The sequence below is a fragment of the Vicugna pacos genome, chromosome 1 (assembly GCF_048564905.1).
Source record: "Vicugna pacos chromosome 1, VicPac4, whole genome shotgun sequence".
In the NCBI taxonomy this organism is placed as follows: domain Eukaryota; kingdom Metazoa; phylum Chordata; class Mammalia; order Artiodactyla; family Camelidae; genus Vicugna; species Vicugna pacos.
The window spans coordinates 89,454,571-89,481,032 of NC_132987.1; the positions used below are offsets into that span (position 1 = coordinate 89,454,571).

The 26,462-nt window shown below is 34.2% G+C and overlaps 1 protein-coding gene across 3 annotated transcripts in view; it reads right to left on the minus strand.

Annotated features, from left to right (window-relative positions):
* Window positions 1-26,462, minus strand: part of CSNK2A2IP (casein kinase 2 subunit alpha' interacting protein) — a 103,134-nt gene that overhangs the window by 11,509 nt on the left and 65,163 nt on the right. The window contains exons 2-3 of one of the 3 annotated variants that reach the window (XM_072966948.1): window positions 24,148-24,223; window positions 22,441-22,598 (exon numbers count right to left, since the gene is read on the minus strand). The exons of 1 other annotated variant lie outside the window; for it this stretch is intronic. The gene's annotated coding sequence lies outside the window, so the exon portion shown is untranslated. The remainder of the gene's footprint in view (window positions 1-22,440; window positions 22,599-24,147; window positions 24,224-26,462) is intronic. One more of the 3 variants, XM_072966943.1, reaches the window with a different exon arrangement.

Genomic DNA, 26,462 nt, shown 5'->3' on the forward strand with positions numbered 1-26,462 from the left:
CTTCAAGGCTACCTTCTCTGGACTCTTTTTATCACATATGCACATGAATCCACACGTTCTTGATTTTTAAAGTGCCTCTTACCAAGAGAAGTTTCATGAAACCTAAAATCATCTGGCTGTTTCAGTGACTCTTAGAAACAGGAACTTGAGCTACTGCCATGCCAGGCCATCTTGTAGGCTATATGCAGATTTCATTTCCTGAGAAGAAAAGTAATCCAAGGACACTAGGTTCTAGTGCACAGAAAAATAAATATAATTAAACATAATTGCTACTATTTTTATAATTCTGTATTCCATAAAAACTGTGAGCAAATTCTCCACTTCTCAGCTGCAATCAAGTTGTCACCCAAACACAAGGACCTGTTAGTGGAGTCTACCCATGAGCTGTGCAGAAATCCATCCAGAAGCAAATATCACTGATAAGTAGCTGTATTCAACACTGTCTATCCTCTCTGCCCTCATCTCCTGGATGAGTTCAGGGATCATGGATTAGGTGTGTAAAGAGCAGAGTCAGGTCAGCCTAGCTTGGCCACGTTAGATTCACTGGATATGTTGAACAAGGCCACAGAATAATATACTTTGTAAAAATCCATTCATTTTCATACTTCTGTATGATTTTTTTTGGTTATATTTTCAGAAAAATTTCCTCAGAAACAACTTTAAATCAGCAACCTTCAATATCTTAACAGAATAAAAGTGACAAGGGCATAGGGTGCAACAAATCTAAATCAAGTCCGAAAACGGGAGAGACTGAAGAGTAGAGGCAGAGTGGATACTTGGCATGGTGAGAATCCAGACAGTTTGCTAGGATTCATCCCTTCCCACTCACAGGATACATGTTGGCATCACCTTTTAGTAAATATCCCTGTGCAATCCATTCCAAAAAGCACTTTGGAGCCACACCAAAGAATAGTTTTCTGAAATGGAAGAGGCACAGAAGAAAGAATAGGGAATTTAATTCAATGAACTACTGTGTAGCCAATTATGTCAGGTGTAAAAACATAAAGATTATTGAGACATATGCAGTCTAAAGTTAAAGAAGAGGTAGTAAGTCGGGTGCAGACAGAAAACAAGACAGACAACACATGGCAAAATGAAGAAGTGTTCTGGAAATGAAGGATAAAGATGATGCTCGGAATTGAAACAGAAAGTGGCAAAAAAAGAAAAATTGCAGAGCTTAATCCATAAGAACCTCTGAGTGACTTGCATTTGGAAGAAAGAATGAGGAGGTTGAGGAGGAGGAGAAGATGCAAGAGGAGGACTCACAAAGGATATAATCCAGGAGTGATAAGAGAAACAAAAGTGAAAGGAAAATTTTTAAAGTCCAAGCAATCATTCTCTAAGTGGCATTCAATAAAAAAAAGGGTTATCAAGAGTGGTGCCTGAAAACTAATCACTGAGTTCACTAATGACTTGTTTGAGAGCACAGTTCCAAAAGAATACTGGGTGTGAAGTGGAGCCAGTGCAGTTAGCCTGACTTTAAGGAACTGGACTGTGAAGATATAAGTACAGTTGGAAAAGGTTATCTTGGAGGGAAGACTGGTTGATGCTGTTAAAATAGAGAAGCACTCAAGGATACTGCTAGATAGAAGAAGAAGAAGAACCGCAGGGGAAAAGTGATGGCGTGCCTCACAGGTCAGAGCTGGAGGATTAGTTGGGCAATGGAAAACTTTTGATGTCCATGTTTTGAAGGAGAATAATTCAGGAGATTAAAAAATAACAAGAGTCCTCCAAATGAAAATGAAAGTACTTCCATTTTTCTGATCTATTGCATGTACTAAAAATGATGAAGGAAAGTAGAGGGTAAGTCCAAAGGAAAATTCACTTTGGGAGATACTTTTAGGAAATACATAGTTTGTCAATGTCTGAACACTACCCACCAAAGGAGCAGAAAGTTCACTGTTAGAGAAACATACTCGAACAAAATTACATCTACCTCTGTCAAAATCGTAAACCAACTATTTGCAGCCATACATCCAGCCAATTCCTCCTGACCTACAAAGTAGTGAGTAGTACTTTATACAATACAAAATATTTCACATCATTTGGTTTGCCAGGCAAAATCTCAAGCTTGCTGCAAAGATTCTAAATTTACGTACAGACTGTAGGTTCCCTATATAGAAGAACATCACAAATTGGCAAAAGCTGGAGTACAATGTGTCTTTGTATGATGGGAGTCAAGGGAGGTGGGGAATCTTAGTAAGGTAACACAAGAACAGTAAGCCTGGTGGGGTCACTTTCAGCTCCGTCCTGCAATTCTGTACTATAGCAGTACGCATCATGGCCCAAATGTCATAAACAGAAGGACTCCTCTAGACACTTTGGGAGAAACCAGGAGATTTAAGTCTTCTAGCTTTGTGTGTTAATAGGGCAGCAACAAGCCAACTAGGATCTAGGGATTATCTGCAATAAACATTAATTGGTTTAGTTATAGATACAGATGTAAAAATAGAGGTATAGATACAGATATAGACATCTTGTTGCAAGAGTATCTTCAAGCAAATTTTTGTTCTGTTTTATGTAGGAATCAAGGGTTTCTTGAAGTGTATGTATGACCAGGATCTCAGGATCACAAATATGAAAAAATGTCCAAATTCCTTCATGCTTAAGGCAGTTCTAGCCTATCCAACTAATATCCTTCCTATCCAGTCCCAACACTCTCCCAACCTCCTTCACCATGTACATACCAGAGACACTAGCAAATATTGAAAATGCATAAAATACATAAATTGACCCCAGACAATATTTTAGGTATGGAGATTATTTCAAACATCATTCTTCTTCTGTATTTTGAAATTAAATTAAATTTTTAGAAAGCAAATGAATTATGCACTATTTGGGGTCATCTACTCAGTCAAGAAAATAACTTCTAATAAAGCTGTACAGAAAGGTTAACTTCTTAAAATTTTATTTTTGTCCTAGCAAAGATAGGAGTAACTAAACACCTAGATGATTAATCATTTAAATAGTCTGATAAACGTATATCATTCTAGTGTTTCTATGTACCTGCATTTTTATACAAATATGAGATACTCATCATTTTCTTTTTGTTTGTTTATTTACTGAAATAACATGGATTTTTTAAAGTTACTAAATATTCTCCTCAAATAAAATTTTAATCAGTTTTCACAGTCCATCATTCTTTTTTCAAATACCATTATTTAAGACTTTGTAAATCATGATCTTAACTAATATTTTTATACATGTCTGCTTCTTTTAGATTACTTTCTAGAATTAGAATTGTAGGATAAATTTTATAGTTTAAGACTTTCAAATATATTGCTAAATTTTCCTCCAGTAGATTCTTAAAAAAAAAATTGCATTCCCATCAGTAATAGACAAGTGACATTTAGCTACCTTGCAAACTCTGGCTCTAGAATATTTTCAATATTTACCTCTTTCTTGGCCTTCATTTCTTGACCACTACTGTTTTAATATTGTTTTAATATTCATATCTTAAATATCAACTAAATTTTGGCTACTTATATTTCTCTACACATTAAGTCCTTGGTCATTTTATTTATCCATGGTTCAATAAATGTGTTCATCTTTGCTATTGTGTATAAGAGCTCTTTATATGTAATAATGTCTACCTTTTGTCACAAATACTGCAAATATTTCCTCTAGGTCATTTGCCCTAATTAATTCATCCTACCTGAGAGATTGTCTTTGATCAACCCATTATGACCATTTCACTCAAGATTTATATTTTTTAACAGATTTTAATTGTGTGTGAGAACATAAATAGGAGTTTCAACATAGTTCAAGAATGCTACATGGTGCCACACAGCAGAGTAAAGAGGAAGGAATGTCAGATAATATCAACTTGACTAATGATAAAGTCCGTCAACTTGATCAACATAAAAGTACAAGGAAAAAGCTATAAGGCTCTTTTCATGTTACTCTCAAGTAGCAGAAGTGTGTGTTCATGTGTGTGTGTGTGTGTGTGTGTGTGTGTGTGTGTGTGTGTTGTCAAATGAAGAATGCATCACTGTTCTATGAAATGTGTGAACTTCTCTGCCAGAAGGAAAATCCAGAAAGACTTCACAGAGGAAGTGACATATGAATTGGACTTTTGAAGGATAATTTCACCATTGAAGAATCAGGGGATGGTCACCCTATGGAGATGTACAAAAGCATGAAAGGACCTAAAACATAGAGGGACAGCGAGAAGTTCACTGTGGCAGTAACTGGACACTGGAAGCAGAAGAACAGGTGATGGACCCTTGCAAAAATGAGGCTGGCAGCAGATGAAGAAGGACCCTGCATGCAGTTTTGAAAAATATAAATCCTATCCTGGAGGTAACTTATGCGTAAAGAAAATGGTCAAGTGAACAAGTGAGACCACTAAGATGAACATTAAAAATCAGCCTATAGACTCCCTAGGTGGGAACAAAGTAGCACAGTACAGTGTCTGGCTAATCAGCTGCTTTGTTGCTAATACAAGTTTATTGACCTTAAAGTGTTTCATCAGAAGTATGTGCTCAGAAATCAATCATGCAATTCAGTATTAGGTTCACATTATTATTGCCTATCGGCTTTATTCTGGAGCCAATGTAGCTTTTGAGATTGAGATTTGAGATATTTCTTCAAAGCCAAAAAATCGATCTATAAATCAATTGGCCAATAACATAATATTTCTAATAATTGAATGAAACTACATTTTAGAATATGGTATTCTATATTCTCTGGCCAAATTTGCATAATCATTTATTCTTTTTTAATAAAGTCACAGTTTAACAGTATATTGAAAATCTAATTATCTTGATGGTACAAAAAGTGAAACTATCAATGAAAATGAAACAGTGGATCAAGTTTTCATAAGATCAAACCTTTGTGCAAGCAACTTTCTTCCTGGAAATGGTCACTAGGTTTAAAACAGCAATGACAATAATGTAAGGGAAATGTGATATACAGGTCCCCAGAAAGCAGCTGTGCAAACAAAGGGAAGAACCTTATGGAAAACCATGACACATTAAGGGACCTGTTGATTACATTTCATGTCTAATTCAAGAAATTTTGCTTATACAAAATCAAAAGCATAGCCTCAAATGGATAACTTGGTAGGTTACACATTGCCTTCATATTGCTTGATTCATGTTTTTCACTTAACAGAACACCCCTTGCAGTCTGAATCTAAAATGATTAGATTTCAGTAATGCAGATTTTGTTCCAAATGCATTAAATTAGTTAATACATATACAGAACATTTCTACATCTTTGTGTATTTGAAAATAGCATAATGTTTATCATTTTAAGACAAGAATGAAATAGGATATTTTAAAATATCGTATCTGGCAAGAAGCTAGCAATATTAGTCTTCTTTTCCAAATGCAAGAGATTAGTTTTCTCATTGTGACAACAAACTAAAATACTGTCATGCTGACAGGTAATATTTTAGTACTCTAATTTACTACATTTAAGTACTGTATAACCTTTTGCTTATTGGAAAATAAGCTTATAGGACTGTCTTCAAATAAACTACTATTAATGTCTTCACCTAAAATTTTCCACTAGTTTAGATTATTTTTTAAAAGATCTCCCATTTAAAAGATAAATCTAGATCTATGCCCTTGATTATCTAAGATTAAAATATATTCATCTACACTGGAATTTGATACAACATTGTAAAATGATTATAAATCAATAAAAAAGTTAAAAATATATTCATCTGAGCTTCAGTATTTTTTCCAATATTCCTTCAAATAATCTCAAGAACAACAAATTATAAACAAAGAAAAATCAACTTTTGGATCTTATCTACCTAGTTAATATCTTCTTTTAAAATGTACAAATTAAAAAATCTTCCTATAAGAGACTATCCTTCAATATTTTCTCTTGAAATCATTGTCTGATGCCACAAAAGGAATTTTGCTATATATTTTTCCTAAAACATAACATTGAAAGTACAAATAAAAAAATGAAAACTCTATTCAGACCTTTGATGTCACAAATATCTCAAATCAGAATGTCTCCATTAACCATTTGCTATATTCCTCTTTCTCCAATTCCCAAATATTTTTAGACATAGAAAACTGGGAAACAGTAAGTGAAGTAATATTGAAATAACTATGGTGGTAATAATAATCGACAGCATTTACACCCTCAGTCCTTGCTCTATACGTTAACTTTTTAAATGCTCTACTACAACCCTTTTCAGTAGATATTACTATGAACTCCATTTTCGCAAGAACAAAGGTTCTGTCCTGTGGTACGCACACCCTGGGTTTGACTTCATGATTTTTCTTTTCAAAGGTGGGTAAGAAATATTGTTTTCAGTCTTTTCCTCTGGCTATAGAAGGCCATTTAATTTCTGTTTCTCTATCTTTAAAGGATAAATAACCTTCAGAATCATCATCCCCTCTGCACTCACTGCCACCAGCATCTGTTTTCAGTCATCCGCTGCATACCTTCCAAGACTTCTCTCTTCATCTTTCTGACCTTTTCTCTCTGACCCAGATCTCTGTACCTCTTTTCTCAATTTGCACTCATTTTTCCTAACCCCTATTCCTAAAGCCTTCTTCTATTTCATATCAAGCTCATTGTTTTTATATGCTCCTCACTTATACTATTCTCAAAAGTTGCTATGTCAACAATTTTAAGTATTTGAGGTGAAATCCAGATGTTTGTATTGAATAGCAGTGCCAAACACCAGACATTTAATATAAACAGTATGTTTACAAACCCTTTTGTACTGGATAGAATATTTTTTAACTCAAGTAACTAGCCAGAGTTTTGAATGTATATAAGAAAAAGAAATATTAAAATCATTAAACGTGAAAAATCATGCTTCTGTATTCTTTTCACAAATTCAGCTGGATTCATCTGAAGTATGGAATTTGTGTTTTAGCCTTATTGTTAAAAAGCAAACATATATATTTTTTCTATTTTTTAAATCAGTTGAAGGATTGGTCATGAAAGCAATCAGACTGGAATATGAATTTATTTTTTTGGGAAAAATTACGGTGAAAATACCTCGATTTTCTAATTAGTTAATCACAATATATGAGTATTGATTGTACCCAGGTTTCTTTATATCAAGAAACATATCAGGACTTTATAAGAACTCATTATAACTAGGAAGAAAATTAGGCAACAGGGTTACAATTTTTCATTTATGTTAAAAAAAAATCTAGATTAGGTAAACCAAATTACAGCCCCAACCCTTCTGTTCTTTAGCTCTATGATCTTAGACAAATTATTTATATTCTGTAAAGTTCAGTTTCTTCATCTGTAAAATAAAGATAGTAAGTACTGTACATCTACTATGTTTGCTACGAGGAATAACGTACTTAGTGTAACATCTAATAAAGCACATATAATCAATAAGTTGTTATTTCTATTATTATAAATAATTACCAAAGTCCCATTATATAGTAGAAACTCAAGTTATGTAAATACCTGTCTCATAACTCTTGATAGTTGATTTGTATTTGAACGTTCTTGTCTATGGGAACCTATGATGGTTTCCCTTAGTTATGGAATTATAAGAAATGAAATACTGAGAAACATGTGTGAATACTCCATAAAGATTTCAGAGACCAAACAGAAATGAACAGGACCTAATTAATGTGTGTGTGTGCATTATGTATCCTATATATTAGGAGATATGTAATTTAATCTAGCATGGCAAGAAAACAATGACATGTAGATCTTGGCCCTCCAAATCTGTTGCTTTTGACTTTACTGCCTAGCTATTTAATTTTTAAATTTTCCCAAGAACGAACTAATTTTTTTAGAATCTCACATTATTTTTCTAATTTACCTAAGCCTTTTTTCTGTTTTCAAGTAAAAAAGTTGGTTTTTTTTTTACTGAGATTTCTACTACATTTTATAAAGATGAAAACAAGAAGCTAACTCTGTATGTAGAGAACTCTTGTAAAAACATAGCCACACACGTATTTCATTCTGATTGTTGTACTTGAAGCATGCACTTGGGAAAAAAAAATAAAGTCCATGCATAGAGAATCGGTTCACAATGAATGAAAAGGGAGGGCCTTACATTCAAATCAAAACTATTGTATCTAGACTTAGCATGATGATTTCACAATACGTTTAAGGCAATTTTATTTAACTAAAGAGAAAAATTGTGTTCTCCATCTGAAAGATTATCTTCCAATACATATGAGATTTTTTAAATGTATAGGAATGCTCAGCAAAATTTCAGGCTATCGAAACTGAAGTATCTGATTAAAAACCTCTACTGTTTAAGGATTTATCCTAGCATATAATCAATCATAGAAATGCACTTTTTTATTGCTTTTTTTCCTTGTACAACAGCTGAAGGAAGAAATAACCTCAAAATCAGTTAATGTAGGAAACCAAGAAACATATTCCATTTAATCCCTATGTTTCTTTATTTTTCTTCCCACAGTAATAAAATATCCCTCTCTGCAGAGGCTAAATTATTTGAGTAGAAATGTGGAGTAGGCAAGTTTCAGAATCACTTAAGTCTTTCAAACCCAGACTATGAATAAAAACAAACTTTCATCATTTTTTTGGCAAAAGATAAAAAAATTAAGCAGGGATATCTTAAAAAAGAAAAACATGCTTACACCTTTCTGTCTTGTGATTAGCTAGCAGAAGTTCCTTCTGCTATATAACGTACTGTTCCTTCCCTGAAGGACTCATAAACTTCTCAAGGCAACACCTAGTTAAATTGGGCATTTATTAAATTTCACTATCCTTTTAATTCACCTTTGAACTTGGAAGAGGTTATTAAATTTGGCAGCCAAAAGTTCCCTTTTACACCTGCAAATAACAATTGAATCCACAATTAAGGATCATTTCCTCTTTTTTGAAATTCAAATAATGGCATTAAAACCGAGTGTAATATTTTTATCTGCATCTGGTCAGGCTATTTCCTGGCATTTGGGATGAGGTAACAGGATGACTGCATAAAAATGCTACATAAAGATGCTGAGATAATTTCTAGGTGACTTCAGAAATGCAGACAACTTCTAGACATTAGAGTATGCGGTATGCACAGACCACCCACCGCTAAAGCCACTTTAAGGGGGAGGGGTGATGGGGGCAGAGGAATTGACTTTTGTTTCTAAATGAAAAAAAAAATTAAGTCAACCCTAATATTTAATTTGGATGAAACATATTAAAGAAAGTATATTTCTAGTACCCTTAGAATTCATTATCCAGAAAGATTTGAAATATTTAATACAATGTACCCTTCCTCAATCATATGCCCTTTTCTCTTATCCACTTGTATAAGCATATTTTCTGCAGCAGTTTTCACTTCGTTCATTTCTTATCTACCAGAGTTTTTCTAGACATCTCCAAAGCCTCTCTCACACAAATCATCTGAAACCTGAAGATTGTATTCAATCTCTGTATTGCATTCACTACCTGTATTCATCTGAAATAGGCTATTGTGTGTCAGTAGCTACTCCATTTTTATGCTACTAAACTCTTTCCTAGTTAATCCAGAAAGGGTCTCATTCTTAACTCCAACTAGGAGTTTTCTAAATTTTATCATTTTCCAAGAGTTCTTTGCCACTACCATTTCCTACATTCCCACAGCCCTGAACTCAAAATGCGAAATACGAAATACATGGTAAAGTACTAACAAGGAACTATAACAAATTTGCAGAACAATTGTTTAGTTCACGAATTTTAGAGCCAGAAGAAATCTCAAATGTTTAGTCCAAACTGATCATCTATGGATGAGGCGATTGAGCCCCAAAGAGATTAAATAGCCTGACTAAGATCATTCAGCTAGTTAATGACATTTCCCAAGACTGTCCTGGTTGAATTATAATTACCCTGTTATCGCTCCAACTGTCCCAGTTTAAAAAATAAATCAAAAGTTTGCCCTAGTTAATGTAACTATTCAAGTCTCAACTGGAGGCTGACCATTCTCCTCAAAACAGATTTTTTTTGAAGCACTTAATCCTAATCCCTATGAGTGTCAAGTTTTCCCTGCTTTTTAAAAGTAACTAAACTAAAATCAAACCAACCTACAAAAGATGTAATAACTATTACAGAGAAATGTGTCTTACCAAATTATTTTTTTTCATTTTATTAGACTCTGAGTTTCTTTATAAATACAGACTTTAAAGTAAGTTCTATAAGAAAGAAATCAGCAAACATCTAGGGCATAGATTGGAAGTGTCTGTATTCAACTCATCAACAAGACATTACATTATTCAAATAACACGTATACAGTAAAACTGGTATCAACAGGACCATTGACGGAAAGTCAAAGAAATGGCTCATGTAAGGTTATGAAAATTGGGGGAGGGTTCAGAGTGAAGGGTAGAAAAATATTAGAAAAGATTTCTTATTTGGGAAAAGATGCCTTATTTGGGAAAGCACTTGTACGGGGCACGATTCAAAAGCCAGGATGCTGGAGAGTGAATCAGAGAAGAGAGGAAATGGTGATCATGCTCAGGAAACATGAAGTAGTGGAGGCAGATTGAAGATGAGACAGTGGCTTTGGGAGTGGGAGGCAGGAGTCTGGGGCAGTAGAGAGAGGGATGTGAAAGTACAGATGATCATTTTATGCAATCCAGTAGTCAGTGGGAAGCCAGTAAAAGTTTCAGAGAAGTTGACAATAAACACATTTTGTGGCTAATCTTATAGCAGTTTGTAGATTTCCAATAGATATCATTTTAGAAAGCTGTTGCAAATATCTCGCTGTGAAGTAAAGAGGAGAATCCAAACCAAGAACCAATAAGAACATGGATCAGGAAATCAGTCAGATCTGGGTTTGAAAATGGTTTCTGCCATTTAGTGAGTGTTTTCAACAATTTTCTTAGCCTTTATAAATTTTTTCCCAGATCCTTCCTTTGTAATTTAGGAAGGATTAATAGGGAACTCATTATTTTGAGGATAAATGAAATCGGACAACATATTTGGCTCAGGGCCTAGAAAATAGTAAGGATTCAGTCAATGTGAAATATTATTGAAATTGGTATTATGAAGGAAGTAAATAATAGTGGCAGCCCATTGTTAAGACCAGTCCGAGACAGATGAATAATAAAGCAGCCCTTGATAATAGTCATTGAATTTGATTTTGTTTTTATGCTAGGATTCTTAAAACATTTTAGAACTTTGAATATTAGGAAATTATTTTGATTTACAAAAAAATTGCTAATTTATACTTTCTTCTAATATAATGTATAGTATATATACAATATGAGATCAGATTGAAAGTGTTTAAGAATAGTTTTGTAATAATATTATGATTAAAGAATCCCTTTTTGGCCCATTGTCATGAAGGCATTGCAAAATTTTCTAGTTCCTGCTAAACTCCAATCAAACTTGAAATATAGTGACTTCCATTCAACCAAGGGCAGTATGCCATGAATTCTGAAACATATGCCACTAATTCAGCACGACCATTAATGGAATTTGATTTTGTCCTCTGTTAATGGCCCTCCAATAAGGTAGATTCCTAGGTACCCTCAAAGCAGGCTGTGAGCTTAGAAGAGATAGACAGATAGCAGACAGGGATGCAAGCATCATTAGCATGATGTTACTTGGACTCCATATGGAAAAATGGAAAGTTAAATGATTGTGAAAAAACTAAACTTGGTATTTACTTAAAATTTTAAAAGAGAGTGGTTATGGCCTGATAATGAAAAGGTGCTGATCATTTTTCACTCTAATTAATAGTACATTTATTGACTTAAGCAGTAGATTTCAAACAAATAAAGACCAGTTCGAGTTTTACTTTCAAGTATATGGGACTTCATTCCAACTCAGAGTAAATTTTTCCTCTGAAAAACAATACAAATTTTGACTGGAAGACGTTGTTACTCACACTTTTCTGTTTAAAATGCTATAAACACACATACACACACACACACAATTACAAACAGATTTGTCCCTAAATTTTAAGTACTGAACATTTTATGAAGTAAAGATTTTCAGTGTAACAATAGCATGCCATGAATTCTAGTTTTGTTCTGTTTTGTTTTTCTTGTTGCCGTGCAATAGGCAACTATCCAGCAAACTTACTGACCCACCAAAATTCTATGCGCTGTCAGGACCAAATGAGGATTTTCCTTCTTCCTGAATAATCAGATAGCGTTTGCAGGAGATACAGCTCATCAGCTTCAGATGACCCAATACTTTTTTAATTATTTTAATTATGAACTTCTGTGTATTTCTTTTCTTTTAAAACTTTGTACACTTTTGTATTTTATAATTAAATTTAGATTTTGTTTAAATTTCATGAACACATTATGTTTAATGAAAATCCATCCTGTTAGTATGATATAACTCAACCATCAGTTTGACTACAGAATGTGGCCAGAAGTGCCTTTTAGGATCAAAGATGCTTTTTAAGAAAGAGAAAATAAAAAACCTCATTTATACCTTTTTTCAATTTACTTCTTCTCTTTTTTTTCTCCCTTTCACACTTTCTCTGATACATACATAATTGTACAGTAAAACGACTCAAAAAGTTCGTCAATTATAAGTTTCACAGCATTCTGCTGATTCAGACCTAACAGTTTATAAAAACCAGATTTTCTCATTTAACCCTTTGGTAAAGAGAATTTCCACATTAAGTTACTACAAATCCCTACCATGTGATAATGAAGTTTGGGCTATCTATATAGTACTGTATGTGCCTTGAGCATGTTTATTTAGGATATTTCTAAGGGTTGCAAGTAATGGAAAATCCAACTTGCCTGGTTAACAATGAGGAAATATTTCATATAGCATTAAATCCAGAGAGGTAGTGGATTCTGAGTGAAGTAACCTCTGAATCTACTTCTCTGTAAACCCCTGATTTGGCTTTGCCTTCCTCCTTGTATTTGTTTATCCTCAGTCTGGTAGCCAGGTGATTTTATATCATATATTTTTAGCATCTCATCCAGACACACATGGAAACGTTCAGAGACAGTTAAGAGACGTTCAGAGACCATTTTCCCCCGTGTCTCTTTCTTAAAAATCATTAAATTCTTCCCAGAAGCCCACTGATGAACTTTACCTCACATCTTACTGGCCAGAATCAGATTGCTTGCCCACTCCTATGTGAATTTTTGTCCAGAGAGCTGGGATTACCAAAACAGGCTTGTCTATTCAACTTTCAGCCCCTAATGTTGAGGATAAAATCAACTGTGGCGCTTGGCACACTGGCCAGAGTAGGGATGGATATTTTGACAATACTGGGAACATTCAACAATAACCATTTTGGAAGCGGGAAGTAGGGTGGAACGGATTCTGTAGGCAAACAGTAGAAGCTACTTGAAATTCTGAGTTTTGAGGTGAACTCTCCTACCCATTAACCTCCACATGCCCTGCTCTCTGAGGGCACATCTAGGATGGGACTCAAGAGCTCTAAGAGCCCTTTGCCTTTTTGGAGGAGTTGGGGACAGAATTTGCCTTAGGGATTGAATTTCTGAGGCTATTATCAGTCAGCCTCCAGGTTTCTTTGGCAACACAGAAAACCTTGGCAAGCTTTTAGTCTTCCAGTAATTGCAGGGGCATCAGTACCTATTGTCAAAGTGATTGTCTTAGTTTTGAATCTTTAAACTCCTGTAACCCATCGGACAGACGCTTGTGTGAGAGGTCCCTTTCCCTGCAACTCTGCCTTAAAGGAACTGTAAAAGTGGCTTTGGGTAGCGATCTGTTACCCTAAAAGGTAAAGACCCCAATTCTTGTCATACCCGAAAGACAAGTTTACAATTGGGAGACAGTGCGTTGTGTAGCAAAAGATTTTAAAAGATTTATTTTAAAAAAGGAAAAGTATACCCCCAAGAAAGGGAGACGGGCTGATGCAAGGAAAGAAAAGCAGAGGTTTTTGTCTCCCCTTGTCTCTTACACCCTCACTTAGAAGTGGTCTCTTGATTAATTGATGGCTCTCGTTCCTGGAATGCTTAGTCATGTTTGGCCTCTTTGTGCTTGTCCTTAACCATAGCACTTACAGAAAAACCCATGGGGGAGTTAATTATAATACAGTGAAAACTGGGTTATGTCTCATTAAGTCCTTTCCGCTACCAGGCAGTCTTGGCTGCCGGGTTTTAACCAGTTTCTTGCTGACACTCATTTAGAAGAAGTAAAGCCCCTTTATGCTGGAAGCGGGCATAACACTGTCTTCCAGACCGTCCTCCCTCTCCTCCACCTATTTGCCTGGTGCCCCCACTTACCTAACTACCCAACAGATCCACCACTTGTAACCTGCCTTTGCATTACGACTAGTTTTTCAGAGCAGCCCCGACTGACTGTTCTCTTCAGGAAAGGAATGGTTAAGAGAAGATACCTGGTAGAAACTTGGGAATTTGGGGCTATTTTTCCTTCAGTTAAGGCTCCATTTCTGTCTTAAGCTGCCCTAACTTCAACTTGGAGAGTTCAGTTTTCCTGTCTAACAGATTACATGGTAGTACAAAGGAAATTCATGCAAAATTAAATCATAATTACCTCAATGGTAAGATTTCAAGGAAGTTTATTTTTCACATTACAGGTTGTTTTCCCAAATGAGCTTGTATATATTTTGAAAATTTTTATTCAATTCTTTGTGCAATAAATTTCAGATAGATGATAGGAAGACAGATAGGTTTCATATTTTCTATTTCTGTGTGTATGTATTATATATGTAATTTAATTAATTTTGAGTTAGACAGAAATCAGCTGAAATATGAAATTAATTACTAAACCTTAGATAAATATTTTTCTTAGTAATAAAAATACATTCTTAAAGCCTTCTTCTAAATCTAAAAATTGTGAAAGTATTAAATGGTTGGGGTCACTGGAGTGTGAGTTTTAGGACTCCATACTGATACTTTGGAAATGAGCATGGTTTAATTTTTGTGCAAAAATGAGATAGTTAAGACATAAAATTATAAGGCATTTCAATTGTCTAAACAAATACTTTTAATAAAAATACAAAAATGTTAGAGGAGCTGAAAGATAAATGTTGTAATGTAATTAAAATATCCTATAAAAACAGAATACTTTTAGACAAAAGACATCACCACATTATGGGGAAATGGTTAGAGCCTTTATCTATTATAAATCCAAAGATATTTTATGTTAAGTAAGTATTTGTCTCTCTCCTGAATCATCTAATCAATAATTAATTGCTGTATTTTTCTAAAATCATATCATGTATTTCCTTGCTTCTTTTTGGGAACATTTCTTCAGAGCTTTATCTTTCACTGAATTTCCAATTTATTGGTTGATTTTCTTTTTTTTTTTTTTTCTTATTAGTAGAAGACACACACCTACAACTTATTAAGAATTTCTAGGATCTATGCATATAACTTATGTAAAGATTATTAACTATACTTCAAAACCTCAAATTTAATGTTCTAAATTGGACCAATTCCCTATAAGTTTCCCTATAATTCAGCAAACTTGTATCATATTCCTGGATAACTTTCACTAATTCCTGAATTCAAATTATTTATGTTTCTCAAATTGTTCTGTTGTGCATCTTCAAATAATTTTTCTAAAATTTTGAAGTCCTGGCTTGAGTATTTCCTATCATTTAGTATTGCTGATATGAAGTATAAATAGACTTCTAAATAAAATCATTTCAATAGTTATGAAGAAAAGCGCTTTTTTTTTTCCAGAAGCTTTTGGATTTTCTTTCAATCCTTGGAGTTCTGAAACACCACTATTGTGTGGCTGAACTGTGGAGTTGGGGATGACGCTTTGTATGTGTGTGAGGTTTTTTCCCACATCGTATTGATTCAATGTTGTTATTCAGTTTCTTGAGTTGCTCCCTTGAGTTAAATTTGCTTTTATAAAAATTGGAAAATGTCTCATATTTACTCTCCTCTTGACTTTATTTTCTCCTTCTGAAATTCTTACTAGCTTCATATTGAATCCTCTATGTCTGGCCTCCATTTCTCTTACTTTTTCTCCTTTTCTATATCTTGTCCCTCCTCCACTAGCTGGTAAATTTTCTCAAATTTATCAGTTTATCTTCTGGATGACTAATAGATTCAGTCCTTTTAATGAATATGACTCTTCAGCAAATGCCTTTATAATTTTTAAGAGCATTGTCTTGTTATATAAGAGACAAATGCATATATGCATATATACACACACGTGTATATGTATATATGTATGCATATACATGGCAGCTTTTTCCTATTCTGTGAGTACAATATTCTCTCAAGTCTCTCATGAGAATAGTTAAAATGAGTTAGAATCTGGTGCAGTGCTGAGCAGTGAAGAGTCCCTCTACCCTATGCTGTGTGTGTAAAACAGTAGCAAATTAAGATGCCAAGATGCCACCTATTATTTTTTAAAAAGTCTTAGATTAAGCAACAGATAGGAGGTCTATTTAGAAGAATATCAAGATCTAAAGAGGTTAGTGAATTTCTTGAAACCTTCAATAAAGACTGACTAGAAAATGACAAGCTTTAGCACAAGCTGCTGCATTTAAAACAGAAAGTTATAGAGCACATAGCCTTGTTCAGAGAGTCAGCTAGTTAGCTAGACTGAATATCAGATCATTTTGAAGTTTGCAAATGATGAATTCTCTGCTCTATATGAAAGTTAGTGTAGGCCAAGTCAGGGTGATAAAAAGCACAGTAGAAGATAAGACTGTGAAAGAGAAGATCCAGTGAAGTGGGGAAAGGGACCCTCACCCAGGAATTTCCCAGGTGCCTCCTGAGGAATGCCTCAAACCTGTCCTGCTGAGCACTGCCTGCCTAAGGAAGTAAATCACATCAGTATGAAGATTCATGTCTCAGGACAGAGCCTAGAGGCAAATCGCCCTTTCTCATTGCCCTGACACATTGTGTAATAGGTAGAAGCTAAGGGACATGTGAATGAGCAAAGTGCCAAGGTTCGTGCTGGAAGCTTTCTAGGTAATGACCAGTCTTGAAACCCATATTTGGACAGAATGCTGGCATTGGTTATTAGCCATTGGCCTATGGAATCAAAGAAGGCAAATACAACATTATGAAAAGTAGTAGTTATCAATGAAACCCCAAATCTAAAATCCAGGGCCAGTATTTGCTAAATCCCTACCAGATGCCCTAACCCAGGAGAAGTAAAGCTGTACTATACTTAGGATTTCAAAGGAGCTAATCGTTTTATAAATCACATAAATATGCACAAGTATTATACATCTCTGGAGATGTTGTTATTCAACTATCATGTACCAATATTTTTTAATACAGATAAGAAAACAGAAGCAAGTTAGGAACATCTAGTTTAACCCAACGTCATCTTACAGGTGAGGCTGCTAAGTCTCATTTGATTATGTTCTTGGCCAAATGTCCTATTGCTGCTATGCAGTTGCATATTCAGCCCTCAAAACTTGCTTTTTCAGTTTCCAATGTAGTTTTGTGCCATGCTATTTCCAATAAATCCTTGATTCATTCCCTCTTTACCTACATGGACTAGTGCATAAAGAGTATAAGAATGTCTTTGTGATCTTGTTCCAATACAGATTCAGTAAGTCTGAAGTAAGACCTGGGAATCTGAATTGTTATCTAGCTCTTAGCTGCTGCGGATGCTGTTGGTACCTGGATTGTATGTTAAGCAGCAAAACTAGGGCATTCAATCTTCCTAGTACTTACACAGACACTTGACATAGATGCTTAAAATGTTCTTTTAACTCTGGCCACTATGGTAATTTCTATTACATTAGTAATGTCTAACAAATATACATTGATCTTCACTCAAAACAGTATAAGCAAATTTTTAAGTATTCATGGTTTTCAGAGTTTTGCATAAATATTGAGAAACAACATTTTAGAAATTCCTTTTTGTGTTTTTTTTTTGAAGAAAAGACTGTTTTCACTTAAAAGTAGACCCTTTATTTTGTGAAAATATTTGGAATGTTAATCACAAAACTTTAGCTCATATATTCTTGGTTCTTTTGCAACAGCTAGCAAATTTCCCACACAGCATGTGTACAGAATAATTGAATGTTCAGTGAATGTGTTGCTTAATTTCTCAAGATTTCAGATTCTTCATTGGCAAAAATCAAAATTGTTAAATTCTGCCTACCACCCTGTAACAACACATAGTGGAACAAAAGGAAGGCAAGGCTGGAGGTCAGAAACTTAGGTTGGAGTTCTACCAAGTAATCTTGGTAGAAAAGCAAACACTATGTGTCTCTCATCTCTAAAATATAGATAATATAAAGTTTTGAATGTTAAATTAAATAAGGAATATGTCAATATGCTGCAAAACTGAAATTGTTATGCAAATGTGTATCACATTCCTACTCCTCCTCCTCCCAGGTGTTGTACTACTGCTGGCACTAGTACCACTGATGTTTTGTAGCAATTAAACAACTTCAATTATGTCTGGTCACTTACACTGCTTACAAGTAGTGTTATTTTAGAGAAAAAGTATTTTCTACAATCAAGTTTGTATATTATTATAAAATAAACAAGAAAATTGTTAACTGAATAAAGCTGATCTCAATTTATATTTAGGACATAATATGGGTGATATAAGTATCTAAAATTAGAATTCAAACGATCAGAGTATAACACTGATTACATTTACTTTTATTACTTATTTGGGTTTGGCAGTCTTAGCATTTGAGAAAAAAGAAGAGCATATCTTACTTTGCTTTTAATCCATCTTGGGCAAAAAAGACGAAGAAGAAGAATGGATTATTCAGAGCGTTAAAGTGTCATTGAGAGCTGATTCCATCTGATTTAAACAGCATTGATAAGCATTGTTAAATATAAGTCAACTCTATCATATATGTTATCCTGCAGTTGTTGCTAATCTCCAGAAAATGTGAATCTTCTGACTATGATTGTATGGTATATAATTTTTTAATTAATTACATAATATATGAAACTAGGAGGATGACTTTAGAACTAACTAGAGTAGCTTCTCTGAAATGAATCATTAGTGATGTGCCTCTATGTATGCACATTTTCATAAGAAGTTTCTGTTTTTACCTTTAGATGTATTTTAAAATTTAAAATATAACATGCACTTGACACTCCCAAATCTGCATTGTCTACCTCTTTAGTTTCAATCCTTAAGCTGGAAACATTTTTTAATTCTTCATTTCTTATATAACTTTTTCTTTAAATTTTACATCACCATACTTCTTTAAGTTTATGTTACAGGATTTTCACACGGAGAAAAAGCTTCTGTTAAAGGATGTGGCTGGGAGTAAATAATTTGTAAAGGCATGACTAGTAAACTGGCAAACATTACTTTTTCATACATCAAATCGGGGAAGCCATGTTCCACTAATTATATGGTCCTGAATTTACCTTCCTTCACTGATGAGCTAGGTGCCTGAAGTTGTTATCTGTAAAACAGTATTCTCCTGTGCTGTATATAGAATCTGTCCTGCTGCTGTCCATGTCATCTACTCCTTGCTGCCGAACAAAATCCCCTGATCTGCCACATAGTTTCCCAAGTCTACACAATAAGGCAAAGGAAACCTCTAACGTCTTGTAACCTTAGTCTTCCTTTATTACAACTTGTAAGAAAGAGGCCAAAACGACAGGGAAGAGACAGAACAGAAGCCACCAGTCTCTGTTCCTCCTGATCCTTAACGTAAAGAACCACTTTGTATATTCTGCCTGTGTAAACATTATTCATGTATTCATGTTTAAGGACGGAGGGGATAGTTCAGTGGCAGAGTACATGCCTTGCATGCACAAGGTCCTGGGTTCAATCCCCAGTATTTCTGTTAAATAAACAAACAAACAAATCTAATTACCTACCCCCAAAACAAAAACAAACAAAAAACATTCTTAATGTTTTCATGCTTGTATTTTTTGTGTGTATTACAATATCCACTACATAGGGACAAAGAATGAAAAGAATAAATGAATAAAGATGCTCATCTATCTATCAATATATCAACAGTTTTCTTAGGATTGCTCAACTTGAGTCCGGAATCCAGAAATCTAAATATGACACACAACAAGAAAACCCTAACAACTGGAGTTCTGTGAGTCGTACATCTGAATGTATCCAGCACTAGTGAATCTCAGATACTCATCAAACCTCTTCACGTGTTGGGAGGATGAGAAGTTAAGTAGATTATCTCAAAATAAATATTTTCTTGTTTAATATTCATTTTTTCAGAAAAGTCATACAAACATTAGTGTGAAATCTCATTCCTATTTCTAGTGCAAAAGAAATCAAGACAGAAAATATGATCATAAGACAAAAATATTATAAGAAAAGATTAAACATTTTAAAAAGCAATAGAATTTATTTCTGTAAAAGATAAATATAAGGAGGTGAGCCAAAGAACCATTGCTCACCAGGGTATATTGTAATTTGTTAAAGCACTTTGTTCTCCTGTTAGGAGAATGAAAATAAATGTATGTGAGAATTTTTCAAATTAAGGTTGAGACCATTCTGTCAGAAAAGGTGAGGGTACAGAGAGCTACATGTGCTTCCTCTTATCCATGAGCAGTTTTGTAATAAACCAATAAAGGTCCCCAAATAGAAAATTAAATACTACCCAAAATTATTTTGACCAACAGTATTAGGTTTTATGTAATTACTCCATTTCAAGATACTTCTATGGTTGATCTCTCGAAGATCAAAAACAAAATTGCTTTTCAAATGTTTGAATTTGTTCAACAAATAATTATTCAGCACCTATACTCAATTGAGTTCAAGACAATAATTTCTAGATACCAGATAATAAGCAATAAACCAGACGAACATGATCCCCCCCAGTGTGTTTACTGTCTAAACTGATCATCTACTATATTTTTCGAAAATTTTTTAACTTTTTTTTTTTAATGGAGGTACTGGGGAACCCAGGACTTCATGCATGCTAAGCATGCCCTCTACCACTGAGTTATACCCACCCATCTGATTTTCTGCTTCTACTGTTTAAAACGAAATCCTAAAATTTATATTTCTGTCCCAGAGGTTCAAAGATAGATTGAATTTTCAGTTGCGTTGTTTTTTATTGTTTGGTTACTTGTTCTCAAATTTATTTTCAAATGGATGCAAGTCATTATAAATGTTACCAGTGAAAAATATTTGTCATAAACATTGTTTGTCAAAGCCTATACTTTGAAAGAAACATACGTCAGAAATGCTATCTTCAGATGCATGACCTGCAAGATTCTCCAGGCACTGTCAGCCTGTGGGGTAGCTTTCTTGCCTCTTTTCATTCAGTAACAGAAGAAAATAAGGGAGCAACAGTGGACCAAATATTTGTTGTTTCTTAGATATGTAAATACAAATTTAATCTAAAATGCATCTACATCAGATTAACAACTGCATTTTCCTGGCAAGACATTTACTTTTTTCTTTCTGACATGACTAGTGAGCTAATATTTTTAAATGTTTATTTCCAAGGCTGTATTTACATTTTGGTTTTGTTTTCATTTTGGCTTGTTTGGTTTTGTTTTTGTAGGACTGCTTCTAAGTCACAGATGAGAGAAGATCTTTATTTTCTTTCTGAATGAGAAAAATCTCACTAAAGCCACAAAGAAAAGGGTAACTAAATTGACATTGTCTTGTGGGAGAGGAGCAGAAAATTGGCTGAGTGTTTGTTTATTTTTAAGATAACTAACCAAGACATCCAGGCTTAGATTTGAGAACAGAAATTAAAAAATTTTTCAATAAGACAAATATATACAATAAGTGAAGAATAAAAAGAAAAATGATAATGAAATGGAAAAGGGGAATGAAAGAATGTCAAATAGATGAATGTATAGAAAAAGAAAGAAATGAAAGTTATGATATATATACAGAGTGGAATATTATTCAGCCATAAAAAAGAATGAAATAATACCGTTTGCAGCAATAAGGATGGACATATAATCATACTAAGTGAAGTAAGTGGGACAGAAATAAACAAATATCATATGCTATCACCTATCCATGAATCTAAAAAGAGTAACACAAATGTCCTTATTTACGAAATAGAAATAGACTCACAGACATAGAAAACAAGCTTATGATTGCCAAAGGGGGAAGAGGGGAGAGATAAATTAGGAGTTTGGGATTAGCAGACACAAACTGCTTATGTAAAATAAACAACAAGAACCTATTGTACAGCACTGGGAACTATATTCAATACCTTATAATAAACTATAATTAAAAAGAACATATATATATTCAATTATATATAATTGAATCACTATGCTATACACCAGAAACTAACACAACATTGTAAATCAAATATACTTCAATTAAAAAAATAAAAAAGAGAGAGAGAAATGAGTACTCTGACCACTGCTGGATCCAGAAGGTCAAAGACACAGATACAAATAGATGGACATAAAGAAAGGTCCTTATAAATATTTCAGAAATTAACCTATAAAGAGCCATATAAAGAAAAGAAGCATACACACAAAGACATATACTCAAACAGAGAAAGAAATATTAAGAAAAAGCTCTAAAAATGAATACAGAGACACATAAACTGTCAGATAACATTTTGATAATTGAATTAAATAGCACATAGATTCTTAGTACTGCTCTGCTGTTACAACTATGTTTTAAATGCTGTTGAAATAATATTTACATTTTTTTCAAGAAAAATATACAGACCCTTTGAATAAAATTGTTTCTAGTACAGTTTCTGTTGAAAGTTGTCCTCTAAGTAAGCTTACGACACTGCTAACGGCAAATCCAGATGGTTTTTGAGAGTTGTGATATGTTGTTAGTGGAGTTCAGTTTCTTGATAGAAGGAGGGAAGTGCTGTGTTTCTGTAAAATAAAAATAATTTTAAAGTACTGAAAATATGAAATAAAGTCATACAAACTGAAAAGAAACTGTTGCAAGAAAACTGTTAACTACATTGGGAGCCAGTGCTGCCTTGTGAAATTATGGCAATATTAGATGAACTTAATAGAGAGCTTCCCTACATACATAGGTATCGTCAATGTTGGCAGAAGGGACCAGGACATGGACACACCGACTCTGGGTATAATTATAAGAAATGCTTTATCTCACTGATTAAGGATATACATTTTGGAGAGATAAAGAACAGTATGAAAACAGAATGGACCTAAGGAAGAAAGTGAGAAAAAAAAAAAAAAGCTAAGATACCTTCTGAGACAAGAAAAAAAAGGGCACAATAAGTGACAACTTCTAAATGGACTCTGCACAACTTTCCTCTACATGTGTTCTCTTTAAATGTATTTCCTAGTGTTTAAATATAGGAGTTTTAATAGTAATTTTTATTTAAATATTTCAGTCTTTATGTCAGATGTTTTGCATATGACTTTTGTGCTTTCCCTAACTCCTACTACAAAAGTTGGATTTTATATAAATCAACAAGAGATTATTTCAGATTGAACGAAGTAAACATTTGTTTCGCTGGCCCCTACCAAGTCATATTATATTCTTTTTAAATCATCCTTTCCTAACTGTCATATATACCCACATGTCATAACTCAAGTAACATACATTCCCCAGAACACAACCCTTAGTCTGGACACTGAATATGACTTAAATATTGGTCTTGTTTCTCCAGAATTCTGCATTTCCCTCTCTCTCTAAATTACCTTATGTCACCCTCATAGTTATTTTTGCTGTAGAATTTTATGAATGTTTATTCCCATTTGTTTCATAATAAAATAATGAAAAAATAGCTTATTATATATCCTGCCATCAGTGAACACATAACTTTTATAAATCTCATTTCAAATGCCTTTCTGAGGAAATGTCTAATGTTTTAATTTTTGTGCAGAAGCAGTATATAGATTACATAACACAAGACAACTCTGACCCTGTAGTCATGGCTACCTTAAATGCTGTACTCAGAAAGATCCGGATGCTTTATTTAGGCTAACTGGTAATCCAGGACTATTAGAAATACCTGCCTTGGGTATGGGAAGGGCAGAATGGCAGTTGAGGCAAGACAGATTAGCCATTCAGTCTTATTGATAAGTGGTAGCCAGACATAAGATAGATGGATATAATATTAAGCTAACCATTTATTAATAAACAACTATATTTTTGGAAGTGAATAAAGCGTCCCAACTAGTTAGAGACATTGAGATGTATTTCAATGAAAATGCCTAGTTCAAGTGCAGGACCTGCTAAGTGTGAGTTTGACGTCTATGATGTTCTAAAGTAGACCAGTTGTCCCAGTCCCTGGCTACACCATTAATGTCACCTAGGGAGATATTTTTAAAATACCAGTGCCCAAGCCCCTCAGACTAGTGAAATCAGAACTTCTCTGGGCATAATCAGCACTTTAAAAATATCTTTCAGGCGATTCTGATGCAGTGAGAGTGGGAATGAAAATACCTTGGTTTTTCCTCTGCCTTGATTCTGCATAACCCCTGTAGAGCCCTCTGGATCTCAGAACTTCCTTTCATCTGCTCTAAAAAGAATATCATACAAGACTTTCAGGGGTCTGGCTTGACACTTAGAGCAAAAAAATAACTTCTGTTGGTATTTGTTGTATTATTGGGATTTATAAAATTTATCTTTACCATTGTTTTCTCCATATGCAAGAAAAAATTGAAAGCACAGAGAAACAATACTAGTGAACGAGATATGTTCAAATAGTATTAATTTTAGAATTTTACTTCCTCTTCCCCTCACCTGCCCTCATTGACTAAGGCTAATCCTAACTAATGAGATCTGATTTTATGCCAACTAAATACCGCCGAGGAGCAGAGGACAAAGGTACCCAAATGGAGGAGCGAGCACGCACACGCACGCGCGCACACACACACACACACACACTAACCTTCGGTTCCCTATAGACATTTGGAAGTTGTCAGCAGTAGCGTAATGGCAGTCCTAATTATTAAAATTACTCTTGTGTGGAAAGTGCTTTTAGAATAAGGTGCCGACAAGCATGTAATATGTTAACTGCACTATGGTCTTTTTTGTTTCTTTTAAAATGAAATTCTTAGGAATATTCCACTGGCTTTCATCAAAACACCTCTCACCACCCCAGTGACATGTACCTTCTCACACATTCCAAAGGAATTGCCAATAAATTCCGATTTCATAAGCAGTCTAATGCCCTAAAGACATTTTATTATTCAGTTAGGTCAAGAGATTTCCTTACAACTACAACATCTACTACAGTCTCAATTTTTCATATTTCTTTAACGTGTAATCACATATTCACTAATTGCTAAAATTTTTATAGTGATGCAAGGATGCTGTGATTAATTAATCTGAAAATATTTTACAGGTTTTATTTTAGGTCTCAAGGAAGGCTAGTCTTTGATCCTTAAGAAATAATTTGATATCCTCTATTATAATATGGATGTGTATATAACTAATTATTTCAGGAAACACATCAAAATATTGCATAGTCTAACATGGCCCTCCATGGATCATAGAAGATGTCAAATAGACAAGAGCTGTAGTGTAGAAAAGAAAAAGGGTTCTTTCATGTTGCTTCAGGAAGAAGAATCAGGACCAACGGGTAGCAGTTATGTGGAAGCAAATTTGAGATCAATATATATAGAATGAACAACAAGTCTAACAGAAAAATGGGCCACCTTGTTTAGCATACCTATTATACTTGTAGTTGGTTCTCAGTATGTCCAGTTTGGGAATTCACCATCTTTGAAAATAACAGAGCTACAAACAGGAAGTAGTAGAAAGCTGATAAGCGTTCAGACTGCTCCCCATCCAGTGCAAGGAGTGTCAGACACTCATTCTCAGACACTGCCAAGCCCCAGCCCATGCAGAGGCATTATTGTTTCGCTAAAGGACATGCTGCCTCCTTAACCAGGCCAGGAGACGTAATTAAATATTTGGGTTTTTAAATGCCTACTCCTCCAGCTCCCAGGCAATATTCTGTTGGGGCCAGATAACCAAGAAGAAAGTACATGCTCAAATCTTTATCTCAGGGCACAGAGGCAGTTAAAAAAAACTAAACATTAAATACCATCAAATGTGGCTATTTATTGTGTAAATAAACTAAATTGCCTCCCCGTTTTTCTGTCATTGCATTTTCCCCTGTGTTTCTATCAGCAAAGTATATAAATTAAGGGTAGGCCTTTTCTTGTTGTTAGAAAAAAAGATATTATATAATCTGGGTCTTGTAACCCTAAGTAACACCACTTAGTCTTGATCCTATTTGCAAAAAAAAAAAAATATATGCTTGATATAAAGGACATTGAATAATTTATGTAATATTTAATAATGCAGTAAACTGGGGAGAATCAGAAAGACACTCATGGTGATCTAAATTATTTTCATGCCGTACTGTTCCATATGGGCCCATACACTTAAAACTGTTAGCACGGGCAATTAAAAAGGAGAAATACTACCTAATTTGTAAATTAAGCAAACAAGAAACGCAGCTTTTATTTAGAATGATAAAATAACAACTTTTCAATCAAGTGATTTGAATTGCAAGAATTTATCTTGAAAAAAGTAAATTAATGGATTAGGATTTACAGTTATGTTGTCTTAAACTGAGCATCATTTCCCCTATGCCCAGAAGCTGCTGACAAGAAGTGAATGTATTAAGGGTAATAAATATCTATAACTCAGTGGTATGGTATAGCAAGTGTCTCGGGAGCAAAGACACGGCAGAAGTATAATGATTTCCACCCACCCTCAAAGCTATAACAATGTATTACTGATCT